The sequence below is a fragment of the Salvia splendens genome, chromosome 1, assembly GCF_004379255.2.
Source record: "Salvia splendens isolate huo1 chromosome 1, SspV2, whole genome shotgun sequence".
NCBI lineage: Eukaryota > Viridiplantae > Streptophyta > Magnoliopsida > Lamiales > Lamiaceae > Salvia > Salvia splendens.
The window spans coordinates 19,458,130-19,471,518 of NC_056032.1; the positions used below are offsets into that span (position 1 = coordinate 19,458,130).

At 40.2% G+C, this 13,389-nt stretch overlaps 1 non-coding gene across 1 annotated transcript; it reads left to right on the plus strand.

Annotated features, from left to right (window-relative positions):
• Window positions 1-3,455: 3,455 nt before the first annotated feature.
• Window positions 3,456-3,562, plus strand: LOC121757983. The gene has a single exon (XR_006041295.1). It is a non-coding gene; the product is annotated as a small nucleolar RNA R71 (small nucleolar RNA).
• Window positions 3,563-13,389: the final 9,827 nt, after the last annotated feature.

Genomic DNA, 13,389 nt, shown 5'->3' on the forward strand with positions numbered 1-13,389 from the left:
ACTTGATAGCTGAATGGTCCGTGAACACTACCACCTTCGTGCCAAGTAAGTAAGCACGAAACTTCTCGAAAGCATACACAACTGCTAACATTTCCTTCTCTGTCGTGGTGTAATTCAGTTGAGCTTCATTGAGTACTTTGCTAGCATAGTAGACGGCGTGTAGGACCTTGTCTCTCCTTTGGCCTAGAACGGCCCACACAGCATAATCCGAAGCATCACACATCAACTCAAACGGCTTTGACCAGTCGGGTGTGATAATAATAGGACCTTCGACTAGCTTTTTCTTCAATAATTCAAATGCCTCAAGGCATTTCCCATCAAAGACGAACTTGGCATCCTTCTCAAGTAAGTTGCAAAGTGGCTTTGCAATCTTTGAAAAATCTTTTATAAAACGTCGGTAGAATCCCGCATGTCCAAGGAAACTACGGATGCCCTTCACATTCGTTGGGGGAGGTAACTTCGAGATCACATCAATCTTAGCCTTATCCATCTCTAACCCCAACTCCGACACCTTGTGTCCCAACACTATGCCCTCTTTGACCATGAATTGACATTTTTCCCAATTGAGCACGAGATTCGACTCTTCACATCTTTGTAAGACCCTTCTCAAGTTCTCTAAGCACAAGTCAAATGAAGATCCAAAGACGGAGAAATCATCCATGAAGATCTCCATGATGTCTTCATTCATGTCGGAAAAGATTGCCATCATGCAACGTTGGAATGTAGCCGGTGCATTACACAAACCAAAAGGCATCCGGCGGAAGGCATACGTACCAATAGGACATGTGAATGTCGTTTTTTCCTGATCTTCCGGGGCAATTGCAATCTGATTGTACCCCGAATATCCATCTAGAAAACAGTAATGGGAATAACCCGCAATCCTATCAAGTAACTGATCCAGAAATGGCAACGGAAAGTGATCTTTTCTCGTCGCCGTGTTCAACTTTCTATAATCCATGCAAACTCTCCATGAGTTCACCAATCGAGTTGCTAAAACTTCATTCTTCTCATTAACGGTCACGGTTATTCCCCCTTTCTTCGGTACACATTGCACCGGGCTAACCCACTCACTATCAGAAATGGGATAGATCATCCCATATTTCAATAGTTTCTTCACCTCCTTTTCCACCACTTCTTGCATAAGTGGGTTCAACCTTCTTTGTCTTTCTCTTACCGGTTTAGCTCCATCTTCCATCAAGATTTTATGCATACAAATTGCGGGGCTAATCCCTTTGATGTCGGCAATGGACCATCCTAGAGCTTTCTTGTGTGACTTCAGTAGCTCTATCAACTTCAATTCCTCTTCATCATTCAACATCGCCGATATCACAACCGGTAAAGATTCATCCTCACCAAGGAATGCGTATTTCAGATTTGCCGGGAGTGGCTTCAATTCTAACTTTGGTGGTACTTCAATTGAAGACTGCACATCCGCCACGAAAGTATCCACCACACATTCATTCTCGAGACTTGGTTGATCCATTTGAGCATCCTCACTTTCATCAAAATCAAAGTCAACTTTAATTGTCGAACCAAAATCTCTTTCCAAGCTCCCCTTATCATATACGCTTCCTTCCATTGTTGCCAAGCAACGCATCTTATCAAAGATGCACTTGTCGAGGACATCAACTCTAAAGCACGCTTTTGCATCACTAGGATGCTTCATCGCTTTCTCCACATTAATGGTCACTTGCTCACCATTAATTCTAAACGTGACAGAGTTGTCTTTAGCTCCTAACAACACATCTCCCGTGGCAAGAAACGGTCTACCAAACAGAATAGGTACCTCTTTGTCCTCGGGCATGTCCAAGACTATGAAGTCGACGGGGATGATGAACTTGTCTACCTTGACCAAGACATCCTCTACTATTCCAGTGAGCTTCACAATGGAGTGATCAGCCAATTGTAGAGCAATGTCGATGGGTTTCATCCTCTTCTCTAATCCAATGGCACGTGCCGTTTTCAACGCCATCAGTGAGATCCCCGATCCTTGATCCAACAGACATTTGGTGAAGATTGTGTTACTGATCTCACAAGGAATCACACAGCTTCCCGGATCCCTCTTCTTCATTGGCATCATTCCCGAAATCAGTTGTGAGCAATTCATGCTCAAAGCCACTATTCCCTCGTCTTGAAGTTTCTCCTTGTTTGCCATCATGTCCTTGAAGAACTTGGAGAACTTGGGGAAATTAGTGAAGAGGTCCACCAATGATACATCCACATTCACTTTACGGATCACGTTCATCATCCACTCAAAGCTTTTCTCTTTAGGGACCCTCTTCTTCCTCTTGGATGGATATGGTGGAGGAGGAATGTGATCGGGGAAGTTGAACTTGCTTTTCGGATCTAGTGCTGGACTTGTCATCATCTGTCTCTTTGATTCCATCTCTACACTCTTCTTTCCTTTCTCTTCTACTGAAAACCTTTCACTTACCTCGGATTCTACACCATGTTCCTTGCTGCCGGATGCAGCCTGTTCTTGACCATGTTGGGCACCCTGCACCAATGCGGGACTTCCCTTACATGCCTCGTCCGCCCCTGCGTGCGAGGAATGCAAGCCTAACATCTCATCCGCCCCTGCGTGTGAGATGCCGGAAGTACCTTGGCCGTCCATTGATGGTGTCGAATCCAACTCGCGACCACTTCTCAAGACCACTGCTTTACACTGTTCATTGCCTCTCGGATTAGGTACGGTATTACTCGGGATGGTATTAGGAATCCTCGTGCGTGATGCTGTGGCCAGCTGCCCGATTTGCGTCTCAAGATTCCTCATTGTCGCCTCCATTTGCCCAAACTTTTCCACCGTCCTTTCCTTGAAATTCTCGTTCTCCTTTTGACTCTTAGTCATAAAAGAGAGAATCTGTCCCAATTGATCCTCGACTGATGGCTTCTTCTCATAACCCGGAGGTTGAGTGTTGTTCCTCCATTGAGTCCCCGAAGTGTTGCTAGGACCAGCTTGATTCCAACTCGTTTGCTGAGGCCTCCAATTTTGCTGATTGTTGTATTGGTTGCCTTGATTGAACCCTTGGCGATTGTTACCAATGTAGTTCACATCCTCCACGGGAGGTCCTTGAAGACTTAGGCACTGATCAGTATGGTGCCCACCTTGGCACAACCCACATCTCATCACAGTCACAGCTTGGGGTTGAGGAGTCAATTGAAGAGATTTAACTGCCTTTGTCATCGACGACATTTGAGTGCTAATGTCCGCCAGTTGAGCCTCAATTGCGGTCACTCTTTCCGCATCCTTTGTAGCACCAAATGTATCTCCTGCTCTATCAGCCCCTCGCCTTGGATTGTACCAATTCCGTTGATTGTTGGCCAGCCTTTGAAACAAAGCCCTCACCTCATCGTGAGTTAGATCATCTAGGTTCCCATTCGAACCTGCAGTCACCAATCCCGTGCCTTCACTGTTGAGTCCCTTGTAGAATTTCAAAAGGTCATGCCCCGGAGCTAGTCCGTGACTTGGGCATTTCCTTATCAATTCCGTGAATCTCTTCCATGCTTCCGCGAAGGACTCGTCATACTTCTGTCGGAAAGAGGTGATCTCCTCTCTCAACTTCTCAATCTTCATAGGAGAATTGTATTCCAAGAGGAACAACGTCTTCAACTCTTGGAACGTTGCTATGTTGTAGCCCGGGAGGGAGTCATACCACGCTCTTGCGTTCTCCCTCAACGAGAACGGAAATAGGGCCCTCTTAATCCGATGATGCTCCACATTTGGAGGTCTATGCGAGTTTGTCAGCTCATAAAAGGCATTGAGGTGGCTCACCGGATCTTCCTCATCCCGTCCGTGGAAAAGATTTCCTCCATTCACCAAACTAATGTAGTGAGGTGGAATGTTGACGTTGTCGTTTGCATAAGCGAACTCCCCCGGGTGCTCAATTCCCGATCTAAGAGTGTCGCCAAACCTCACCACGGGTGGTGGGATCTCATTGTTCTCTGCCATTGATTCACCGTCTGAATCCTGATCCCTTTCTTCACCAAAGAGTCGGTTACTTCTGAATGGACTCGAATAGTCAGAGAAGATCTCAAACTCTGAACCTCTAACCTTACTTCTTCGTTGATAACAGAGTAGTCCAAACGGTGGTGTACCCTGTGATCGCGTGTGCATTCACTTTTTTTATATATATATATTTTTTTATTTTTTTTTTACCTACACAACAGAAAATACACCAAGCACAAGCACAATATATTTTCTATTACCGAAAGCGAGACCTCTCGACAACTTCGGGGTAAGTACTATAAAACGTGTGTGCTTAAGTGAAAAACTAAACTATCTAAGCTAAGAGATAAAAAGATGTCACCTAGAAAATATACTCCTTCGTCTTCAAGTCCAGACGTGGTAGATGGCTATCACCTCCAGAGAAAATGAAATGAGTACCTATAAAAATAAAAGAAAGATCAAACAAAAATAAAACAAAACACAACTAGAAGTTAAACAATCTATTGCCTTCCCCGGCAACGGCGCCAAAACTTGATGTGTAAAAATCGAGTTCAATTATCAAGTGTATTATCACACAAGTCAATTTAATAAACTCTAATATTACAGCAATACTGCAAGAATACAGTGTCGATTGTAATACTTCGAGTGTCGATCCACAGGGAAGGTAAAGATTAGTTAACTCCAAAATTAAGAAAACACATAAAAGAAAGTATTTTGTTTTGAAGATTTTGATTTCCAAAAGTTAACGACAAAGTAAAGCTACAAGTTAACTAGAGGAAGACTATTCGAACGGGAAAATATGCCACTCCAAGTTGCTCACTGGGCTTGTATTGTTCTACACCTTTAACAATGAAACATAAGAAGGGATTAAAACATCAACCTAATCACGTACACTGAACATGTTTGTGACGTATAATTCACAGTCAGCTGAACACTTGTTCCATGAATTAATTTTCAAAGATATTAAACTCCTGCGGAAGCGCGGGAGTAAAAGATCCTCTACTATAATCTCCTACTTAATCCACTATCAAATTATCCTCTGAACAATTCTAATTCGATAGCAATCCATCAATCAATCATTCATAAACTATGTTAAAGAGACAATAGCAGAGGAATTAACATCACTACGTTATTAGCCAAAAACATAGTGAATAAATATTGAGCACATTGTTGGACACAAACATATGAAATCAATGGTGTAAAAACATCCATACAAGCCTAGATTACAACTTGGAGCAACATAGAGAGCTTAGCCTATACACATGGTGAATTTTGCAATTAAAACCGTAGGATTCAAGCTCTCGTGAGTGGAGTTGAGATTTGGAGTCGGATCGTCGAAAAGTTGGCCGGAACTTCCTCTTCTCTTCTTCCTCCCTTTTCTTCCTTTTCCTTTTTCACGTCACACCACCTGACACCTTTTTTTCATCCCCCCACCTTTCTTCTTTTTCTTTCCTTTTCCCAATCACACGTCCAATCACTCTCTCTCTCATCCCTCCTTTAACTGCAATATTGCAGTTATACTTTATCCACCCGGCCGGGTAGATTAATGGGCATGAAATTCACCCGGCCGGGTGGCCACTTTTAAGAGCTTTCTGCACAGCTTTTCACCCTCCGAGGTTCCTTCTTTGTTTCACCATTTACTCCTCTTCCTACACCATAAAACACACTTTTGCAAGCATCAAACTATATAAATCATGTAAAGTTAGGGGAATAAAAATGTACAATTTGATTCACATCAATAGGCTTTCAATAGAATGGTAAAAGACAACGATAGTAGGATATGATTGTGCAATAGGACAACAAAAGACAGTTGTATAATGAGATGGTTAGGATGATTTCAAATTATGGCAAGAAACAATTGTACCATCGAGTAGCAAAGATAGTATGTCACAAATAATTGTGCAATTAGGAAAAGGACGATTACAATATAGTATAGCAAAAGGTAATCGCACAGTTTGAACAATAAGAAATGATATCAAGTTATTGCACAATAGAATAGCAAAAGACAAAAATTTCCATAGAATTATCAAACGTTGCCTCCAAGAGGTCTTAGTTCCATCATCATCAAAACAAAAGGGTAAAACAACGTGGAAAGAGAAAAAACTAGAGTCATGCAAAAAGGTAAAGTATCAACAACGTGGGGAATCGAAATAAAATATTCCAGAATTATTATGTTTAATCTTTTCCATCCTTATCCTCCTTCGCCCCGGTCTCTCCAACGCTCTCTCTATTTGGGTCCTCCTCCTCCTCGGGTTCCTCCTCCTCCGGATCCTCCTCTGGATCCTCTTCCTCACTTTCTTCCTCGACACCTACGGGTGGAGGTACTATCCCGGGCATCCCATCGGCCTCTCTGTCGATTCTTAAAGGGGCTGAAATGCGCATCCCGAGTCTCATTCTCTTAGGAACATGGGAGACATGTGGCTCCCTGTCGCAGCGATTCCTTCGCATGCGGGCTTGAATAGGCAGATAGATATGTGGAGGTGGAGCACGTGGCGGTCCGTCAAAAGCAGCTGTCATAGCCGGAAGTAGCACCTCTATAAGGCCAACCAAATCACCCTGCGCGGTGTAGTCAAGCGGGCTATACCATATGAAAAACTGAGATGCCTGAGCGGTCCACTCGTCCCAAGGCGGTGGTAAAGTGTGGATGAGCTTTTGGATCCCCTCGTGATGGGTGGCTCCCCCATACGCATAAGCATTCATCCACTTATCATAAAATCCGGTGACATAGGACATAAGGAAAAGCTTCCCATCCCACTCGTAATCTTGGTAGCGCTCAACTGGGTGGTCCCTATTGCTGGAGTAACGATTTCGCATCGGGGTATAATACTGATGGACCATCTAAAGGGACAACAAAGAAAACTCAGCATCAGTCCAACGATAGAAGGAAGCAATGGGGTTTATGTTTCAAAAAGAGATGCTAAGAACATGATGCCTATGAAGATGGCTATGTATAGCAAAAGATTTAGGTATGTAAGTAGCATCATGTCAAAGTTTTGAATATTCCAAGGTTATTGGTTCGTGTGTTTTCGCGTTTCGTCGAGTCGTAGCATGCCGACTTCCCCATAGGCTACTTGCCTTGCACTAAGCATTTCACATCTCTACGTTCATTATTATCGCAAAGTTTTGCATTCATTGCACCAATTTATAACTAGGTATAGTAGCATGCTCAAGTTCACCATCATAGATATTGTTTCACAATGTAATCGCATAAGCATCATCATAAAATTTCATCTAACTCATAGGTTTAACGCATATTCGAGTAACATATACAAGTTTATTTTCATAACAACATTTGTCATCTCGGCATAAGCGCAAATATCAATTTCACATCATATCAATTCATCAACCCATATTCCAATCAAAATTTTCAACATGATATATAATCTCAAATCCCCATAGAAGTACTTTCATTCATGCAAGAGTAATATTCCCATCGATATTCCCAACATTTCACAGTTCATATCAAAATTCCATCAACATACTTGTTACCTCATTCCTCGTGGTTGGGCAGGGACGAGTTGTGGTGTTTGAGCTCCCGATGTTTATCATTTATCCAAATTACACATGCACAGATTTTGACTCAAAAAGACTCTTGGGTCCAGAGCGGAAATGTAACGCCCCACTTTTCGAACCATAATTTTGGAACCCTAAGACGTTGTATTTATTGCTTTGATTGTCGCAATTAAATGGCGAATCGTTATGTGATTTATTCGATGACCAAATTTTGTTTTGACCTAGTCAATTTCGTTGATTTTATGACGTGGCTTAAATTAATTGATGTGGAATGAAATATATTGTGGTAACTTATATTTTAAGGGGATTGAGATTTAATTAGGATCATAAGTAATTACCTTGCCATTTTGTGGAGAAAATTTCGACCATTATTATTATTTGGAGAGGAATTATTTTTCTTGGATTTAATTATTTATTTTGGGATAGTTAACCAAATTAAATCCTAAAGCCTAATTATCTTATTTCTTCATGATAAAAATCGGCCCTATTATTTTTCCTAAGGGAGATTTCGAAATCTCCTAGCTTGTGGGGGAAGGAAATTATTCATTATTTATTTTGATCCCTTAATTATTTCTTTCCATGTTTTAATTGGAACATTCTAGCAAATCTTGCCTTATCTATTTTATTAAAGATTTGGAAATTATTCCTTGTGGAAGAAATAATTTCACACGCCTATTCCTAGTTCATGGGAGGATTTTTTATTTATTTTTCTGCTCCGTGAAAATACCAAATTAAATCATGGCTAATTAAATAACCATGATTTTCGAATATCCTCCTTATTCTCCCTCAATTTACACGCCAATCATCCCTCCCCAAATCTCTCAAATCTTTATTTGATTTATTTTCCATATCTTCATGCAACTAATTGGAGATTTCATCTTAACTCTATAAATAAAACAAAACCTAACCCTAGCCCCCACCAAAAAAATCGCCCCCTCCCTTGAAGTACACGCTCATTCCCTCTTCTCCACTCTCCCACACTTGTTCATCCATTCTACTCAAGATCCCCTCAATTTCCCAAGAGATTATTGAAGAACCAAGGTTTTATTCGCTTTCTACCGATTGTTTCGTCCAAGAAAGGTAAATTCAAACTCATATTCTTCACTCCTCTCCACCTAAACCTTCTTTGACTCCGTCATGCATGTAGAGAGTGTAGGGAATGCGGATCTAAGGGTTTAATCGGTGGGAATGTGTAATCGTATGTGTGAATGCATTTTGATTTCAATTGGTTGATGATTTAATGAATCCTCGGTGAATGATATGTGATTTCATGAAAATATGTGTCTAAGGACCCTTTTGAGCATGCTTGTATGTTAAAACCATGAAAAGGTTGATGTTAAATAGGTGGGGGTAAACCCTAATTTGGATTTCCTAAAAGCATGAGAAACTGTGATTCCGAACAGTAAGTTCCGACTCGTTTTTGACCGATTCTTTTTCCTGAGTAAACTTCATGATGTCTTCTATGTTGTATGTAAATTTCAACTCATTTGGATAAAATATGGATTTTTGGTGAATTTTTAAAGTTGACTGCGCATTTCTGGCAGAAACTGTTTTCTCGACCAGTAGGTTACGTTTTCTATTTAACCGACCTAAAAAGGTTATTTTGACATGAAATTTAAACTGGAAGTTATTTGATGAGTCTACTGCTTTGTCGTAAAGTGTTAGCCCCAACGGAAGTCGGATGATTTTTAAATGATTTTTATAAAATGGTTGCGCAGTGCTGCCAGATTTCTACCTTTGCAAAATAACTATGTTTTGAATGGCATACATGAATTATATATGTGACGAGATGACGTGATATGCAAAGATGTTATGCTATGATGTGATTTCCATTTGTTGTTGGGAAAAGGGAAAAATTAAGGACATGCATAATACTAAGTCCATGTTAGTGACTAATTGGGAATACCTTATCCAAAGGTGAAAATTCGTGCGTAAAGCGTGATATCAAAGGAAAAGCGAAACTTGAAATCTAAAGGATCGAGGTGGGCTTCTTTTCAAACCTCTTTATTTTTCCGAAAATATTACGTGGTGTTATAAGGGTGGTTTAAAGCGATTATCATGCCGTGATTTGTTTTAACATGCCTATCTGATGTGGCTGTTGCCACTGTTATATAAATCGAATTCGGGTCCTCGTAGGGCCGCAAACCCTACTTGGATTAGTGTACACCTATGGTAGACTGTGTGCTAGCGTACGAGCTGGCCGGTCTAGTGACCTGGTTTGCGGCCGCATTCCTTGTCATGTATTGGCAGATATGGTTGATGACGATGGGGAAAAATGACTGCGCAGTCGCTATTTTGAACAATGGAAAATATTTTGGTGCCTCGGGCCTTTTTAAAAGCTCAAACCCCGATGGTTACCTACGTATGGCATGATAATATGTACTTTTATTTAAAATGTTTTCGGCATGAGCCACTGAGTATTTTCAAAAGTACTCAGCCCTGCATATGTTTTCTCTATGTGCAGGTTGAGCAGCAACGAGCGGTTGGTGGTGTTGAGCAGGAATTAATAATAAACTATGGTCGTTTTGAAACTCCGAGTGTCGTCGTGTCTTCACACATGACGTCACTCTTCTCTTGGATGCTTCCGCTGTGATGTTTTCTTTACATACTTTTATTTAAATTAAAACTGTTTTATGTGGGATATTTGAAAACTCGTTACTTTTGAATAAATGCTAAACCCTTAGTCCTTTATTTATTAAACGTAATTACTCTTGGTCGTTTTATTTATTAAACCTAAATTTTGGTCACACTTTTATTGAAAACCCTAGCCTTCTTTGAATGTCCTTTAAAACCGCCTTTAAGTCGCGATCGCCCGCTTTTATTAACCCTAGGGGGCGGTCGTGACAGGAAAGAACTGAGGCTCTGATACCAAACTGTCACGACCGCCCCTAGGGTTAATAAAAGCGGGCGATCGCGACTTAAAGGGGCTTAATGGACAGGCATAGAAGACTAGGGATTTCAACAAGAGTTTGACCAAGAATTTAAGCTTAATAAATAAAACGACCAAAAGTATTTATGTTCAACAAGTAAATGACTAAGGGTTTAACATTTATTCAAAAAGAGTAACGAGTTTGCAAATATCCCAAATGAAACAGTTTTTGAATTTAAATAAAAGTATGTAAAGCAAACATCACAGCGGAAGCATCCAAGAGAAGAGTGACGTCATGTGTGAAGACACGACGACACTCGGAGTTTCAAAACGACCATAGTTTATTATTAATTCCTGCTCAACACCACCAACCGCTCGTCGCTGCTCAACCTGCACATAGAGAAAACATATGCAGGGCTGAGTACTTTTGAAAATACTCAGTGGCTCATGCCAAAAATATTTTAAATAAGAGTACATATTATCATGCCATACGTAGGTAACCATAGGGGTTTGAGCTTTATAAAGGCCCGAGGCACCAAAATATTTTCCATTGTTCAAAATAGCGACTGCGCAGTCATTTTTCCCCATCGTCATCAACCATATTTGCCAATACATGACAAGGAATGCGGCAGCAAACCAGGTCACTAGACCGGCCAGCCCGTACGCTAGCACACAGTCTACCATAGGTGTACACTAATCCAAGTAGGGTTTGCGGCCCTACGAGGACCCGAATTTGATTTATATAACAGTGGCAACAGCCACATCAGATAGGCACGTTAAAACAAATCACGGCATGATAATCGCTTTAAACCACCCTTATAGCTCCACAGTCATACGTAAAAGATTTTAGTAAAAGAAAACCCACAAAAATGTAGGGTAGAAAAGAAGCCCACCTCGACCGTTTAGATTTCGACTACTGCTTTTCCTTTGTTATCACGCTTCGCGCACGAGTTATTACCTTTAGATAATATATATATCTTATCAGTCACAACCATCGACTTAATATTATGCATGTCTCTATCGTTTTCCCTCCCCCCCCCCCCCCTTGAACAGCGCATCATGTCATCACATATATCAATCAAGTAATTCACTTATAACAACATAGTGTTTTTGTCAAGATATAAATCTGGCAGCACTGCGCAACCATTTTATAAAAATTATTAAAATTTCACCCGAGTTCCGTTGGGGCTAAAACTTTACCACAATGCAGTAGACTCATCAACTAACTTCCAGTTTAAATTTCATATCAAAATACCCCTTTTTGGTCGGTCAAAAAGGACAACGTAACCTACTGGTCGAGAAAACATTTTCTGCCAGAAATGCACAGTCAACTTTAAAAATTCACCAAAAATCCATCTTTTATCCAAATGAGTTGAAATTCACACACAACATAGAAGACATCAAGAAATTTACTCAAGAAAAAGAATCGATCAAATCGGAGTTCATTTGGTCGGTAAAATGCATGTCGGAACATACTGTCCGAACTTACAGCTTTTCATGCCTTTAAAATTTCGAATTAGGGTTTATCCCTATTTATTCAAAATCAACCTTTTCATGGGTTTAACACACAAATATGCTCAAAAGGGTCCTTATACTCATGCTCTCATAACATCATACATCATTCACAATAGATTTATTAATTCATCAAACAAATTCCTTCAAAGCGCAATCAAACATACACACACAAATTCCCACCGATTGAATCCCTTAGATTTGAAATCCCTACACTCTCTACATGCATGAGGAAGTCAAAGAATGTTTAGATGGGGAGGAATGAAGAATAGGGTCTGATTTTTACCTCTCTTGGACGAAACAAACGGTAGGAACGAATAAAAACCTTGCTTCTTCAACAATCTCTTGGAAAAATCGAAAGGATCTTGAGTAGAGTAGAAGAACAAGTGTGGGAGAGTGGAGAAGAGGGAGGGGGCGTGTGATTGAGGTGGGGGGCGTGTGATTTGAGGTAGGGTTTAGGAGTCTTTTATTTATAGAGTTTAGGGAATATAATATCTCCCAATTAATTAGAGAATAATTGGAGAATAATCACAATAAAGATGGGAGAGATTTGGGGAGATTTGATGGAGGTAATTGGCGTGTAATTGATGAAGAAATAAGGAGGATATTTCGAAAATCATGGCTATTTAATTAGCCTTTGGTTTAAATTTGGTGTTTTCGCGGAGCATAATAAAATAATACGGAGCAGGAAAATTAATAAAAATCCTCCCAAATAATATGATAGTAGGCGTGTGAAATATTCCTCCCACAAGGAATAATTTCCAAATCTTTAATAAAATAGAGTAGGGAAAGATTTGCTAGGACATTCCAATTAAAACATGGAAAGAAATAATTAAGGGATCAAAATAAATAATGAATAATTTCCTTCTACAAATTAGGAGATTTCGAAACCCCCTAAGAAAATAATAGGGGCCGATTTTTATCAAGAATGAAGTAAGGTAATTAGGCTTTAGGATTTAATTTGGATAATTATCCCAAAACAAATAATTAAATCCAAGAAATAGAATTCCTCTCCAATAATTTGGTAGTGGCCAATATTTCAACAATAAAAGGACAAGGTAATTATTTATGATTCTATCTTAAATCTCACTCCCCTTAAAAATATAATTCACCGCAATATATTTCATCCCACATCAATTAATTTAAGCCACGCCATAAAATCAACGAAATTGACTAGGTCAAATCCAAATTAGGTCATCGAATCAATCACATAACAGTTCATCATTTAATTCGTGACAATCAAAGCAATAAATGCAACGTCTTAGGGTTCCAAAATTAGGGTTCCAAAAGTGGGGCGTTATAGTTTTTCTTAAAAGGCCAGAGCTTACTAAATTGTTTGAGAGCTTAAAAGTTCGTCTAATCAGACTAAGTTCTCTCCTCCCATACCATATCTAAAAAAATGTGTGCCGGGAAAGTGGCCACCTTCCACGGACACCATAACCGGCCAACTCACTGGATGACTCACGACCCACGTTGTGTACACCAGTCTGTGTTAGGACGCTACCCACACTCAGACCCGAATTCGATTATAATGTTTTGACGTAGCCAA